General features: G+C 40.3%; 1 pseudogene; it reads right to left on the reverse strand.

Annotated features, from left to right (window-relative positions):
• Positions 1–1475: 1475 nt before the first annotated feature.
• LOC141489885 (TM2 domain-containing protein 3 pseudogene) lies at positions 1476–2286 on the reverse strand (annotated as a pseudogene).
• Positions 2287–3756: the final 1470 nt, after the last annotated feature.

A 3756-nucleotide genomic window follows, 5' to 3' on the forward strand; every position in this document is an offset into this window, starting at 1 on the left:
ACTTTATTATCTATGGGACCTTTTAGGAGGATATAGTTTTCCTTCCTTATCTCTTTTAATGCTATCTATTTTTGCAGTTGCTTTGTCTGTGATAAGAATTGCTACTCCTGCTTTTTTAACTTCGACTTAAGCAAAATATATTTTGCTCTAACCTTTTACCTTTATTCTGTATGTATCTCTCTACTTCAAATGAGTTTCTTGTCAGCAGCACATTGTAGGTTTCTGGTTTTTAATCCACTCTGCTATTCACTTATGTTTTAAGGGAGAATTCATCCCATTCACTTTCGCAGTTATAATTACTAATTCTTTGTTGCCCTCCATGCTATTTTCCTTCTGTTTGTATTTCCCCCCCTTTCCCCCCCTTATCCTATTCCCACATATTTTATTTCTGAATACCACCACCTTCAGTGTATTTGCCCTCCTATATCCACCCTTCCCTTTCTTTCCCCTTTCCCTTTTTCCTTTATCTTCCTTCTGCTAGTTCCCTTTGTTCTCCCTCTCCCTGTCTCCATTCCACCCTCCCCTTTTTCCCTTGTAATACTTGAAAGGTAAGATATTTTTTAAGTTAACTGAGTGTGTGTGTAAGTTAACTTTATGCCAAGTCTAATGAGAGGAAGATTCAGGTGTTTCTCATCTCTTCCTGTCTCTCCCTCTATTACAATAGGCCTTTTGTAGCTCTTAATGTAATGAGATTTACACCATTCAATCCCCTCCCTCCTCTGTCTCCTTCCTATTCCCTTTTTTAAGGAGGAAATGTTTTTAATCATTCTATCTAAGTCATCGAAAATTCTTATTATCCATTTACTTCTGGCTTAGTATATTCTCTATAATAAGAATTAAAATTTTTGAGATTTATTAATGTCTTTCTCCCATATATATATAGCCAGTTTCATCCCATTGGGTAGCATTCTCTTGTCCATCACTTCTGGCAAAGTATATTCTCTCTGATAGAGTTACAATGCTCAAGAGTTATGAGAATTTTTTTCCCATGCTGGAATATAGTCAGTTTCATCTTATTGGATAGCAGTTTTTTTCTTTACCCCCCATTTACCTTTTGTATGTCTCTTGAACCTCCTTTTTGATGTCCAAATTTTCTATTTACCTCTGATTTTTTTCATAAGGAATTGTTGGAAGTCTTCCATTTAGTTAAATGTCCATCCTTTACCCTGAAAGAAAAGGCTCAGCTTTGCCGGATAGTGGATTCTTGGCTTCATTCCAAGCTCCCTTGCTCTTTGGAATATCTTGTTCTAGGTCCTTTGATCCCTTAATGTTGATTCAGCCAGATCCTGTGTAATCCTTTCTGGGATTCCTTGGTATTTAAATTGTTTCTTTCTGCCTGCTTGCAAGATTTTCTCTTTTATCTGATAGTTCTGGAATTTGGCCACAACATTCCTTGCTGTTTTCATTTTAGGATCTCTTTTCAGAGGGGATTGAGGTATTCTTTTTTTTTTCATGGTTTAATGACATTAATTTATTTAACCTTAATTAAGGCAGGCAAAGTACAGATACTGTACATTAAAACATAGAAATAGCAACAACTTGACACAATTAAAACTGATTTATACATTCTTAAGGACTTTTCTAATGTTGCTCCCTTTCTGAAGCACATTAATCATTTTAAATGTATAAGGAACCATCAGCTGGACCAACATAGCCAACTCCAATTAGCAGAACATCTATCAGAGTCCATATTCCCAGGCCATCAAACCTGAATAGCTTGCCTAGACCTTCTCGCCACTGACCCAGGTAGAATCGATCTGCTCCAAATCCACCAAGGGTAATGCTTAGTGCCAGGGCAGTAGACCATTTATAACCTCCAATCCAGTTACAGTACAGCATTTTGGGAAAGGTACGCTTACCTAAGCAATGAATATGATCGTGAATTGTACAATTGGCACTATAACGCTGTCGGGGACAGGACACAGTCATACAGTTTGTAGCATTGGAGCACTCATAATCTGTTTCTGGAAGTTGTCAGCAAAAGCTGCAGGTCATGGTGATTGTAAAATTATTTTGCTGTGTGAAGTTCTGATCAACACAGGTGATTTGAGACTTGATTGTGCAGTCAAAAATGGCAGGCTTTCCATACACACAGGAGTAATTTGTTTTGCACTCCATGCAATCTGCAGGCAGTTTGCTGAACAAACCATTGCTTGGACACTTCATCACATAAACTGGAGTTGCTGTACTTTCTCCTCCCCTTAGGATGTAAAACTGCGAGAGGAAGAGCAAGAGGCGACTCAGGCCACTGGCCACCACCACTGCCACCGCTGCCACAGCCACCATCTTGTCGGTGTGCTGATATATTCTTTCAATAACAATTTTGCCGTCTGTTTCCATGATATCAGAGCAATTTTCCATCCCTAAATCCTGTAATATTAAGCCCAGGATTGTTTTCTCTTCAGTGTTTTCATGAAGACCTATAATTCTTGGGTTGTCCCTTGTTGATCTATTCTCAAGGTCAGTAGTTTTGCTGATGAGGTATTTTACATTTTCTTCTATTTTTTCAATTTTTTGGTTTTGTTTAACAGACTCTTGCTGTCTCGTGAAGTCATTAGTTTCCACAGACTCCATTCCTTTTTGTAGAGAAAAATTTTCTTCATTTACCTTTTGCAACTCCTTTTCCAATTGGTCAGTTCTATTTTTGAAAGAGTTTTCTATTTGACCAATTGCTGGTTTGAGAGAATTTTTTTCTTGTTGCAAGGTGTTAATTTTGTCTCCCAAATTTTCAAATTGAATTTTAAACTCCTTCCTTATTTCTTCAAAGAAGTCTTTCCTTGCTGGAGACCAGGTCATATTCTCCTCAGAGGTTCTAGATCTCTCTGAGTTAGTGTCTTTTCCTTCCAAGAATTTTTCTATAGACCCTCCTTTGTGTTGGCCTTTCTTCATTATCCTAAAAACTTATGTTGAGGAGGGGCTAGTTCACAGGTGTTTGGGCTTTACTCACTGAGTGCAATATCTGTAGCTGGCCAGTAGGTTGTGATAGAGGGTTTGCTCACTGAGTACAATATCTCCAGTTGGCCAGTAGGGGTGCTAGAGGTTGTTCTTACTGAGTGTAATATCTCCAGTCAGCCAGTAGAGGGTCCTGGCTGCTTTCTCTGAAGTCTCTGTGACCTTGATTGAAGACTTCTCCCTTGGCCTAGAGGGAGTGGTTGAAGCTGTTAATACTTTTTTCTTCCATCAACAGTTGGCTATACCCTGGAGTGAGATGATCACTCTCCCTATTGTCAGCTGTGGTGTTTCTGCTGCTTGGCCTTTGTCTGGGGTGAAGGTAGTCTGTAATTCTGTTTGTTCTGGGAAGAGGCTTCAGCTGAAATGGAGGTGTGGACTCTGAGTTCCTCCTGACCAGAAGAGCCCAGGGATCAATGTCTGCAGCTTTTCCTAAGGGAATTCTCCTAGCCTTGCCAGAAAGCTCAGGAGGGTCAGTGCCAACACCAATGCCTCTGTTCCCTAGTTGACCCAAGCCCCCGTGGTCGACCAGGCTCTAGCCCTCCCCCCCCCCCCCCACTGATCAAGCATGTCAGGTTCTCAGGCCTTCAGGCTACCAGGCTTCAGTCCCACAGCTAATCAGGCTAATTCATTGCTGATCCAGGCTACCAAGCACTCACTGGTCTTGTTCCAGACAGATTCCACCTTCTGCTCCAGGACTTACCCATGATCTCGGAATTCAGATCCTGAGGTGGATGTTCTTCTGGCTTTTCTTTCTGGGTTTTGTCGATTGGGTTTCTGTTAAGAGGTTTGTTTCATATTATTTAT

This window comes from Macrotis lagotis, chromosome 5 (assembly GCF_037893015.1).
Source record: "Macrotis lagotis isolate mMagLag1 chromosome 5, bilby.v1.9.chrom.fasta, whole genome shotgun sequence".
NCBI lineage: Eukaryota > Metazoa > Chordata > Mammalia > Peramelemorphia > Peramelidae > Macrotis > Macrotis lagotis.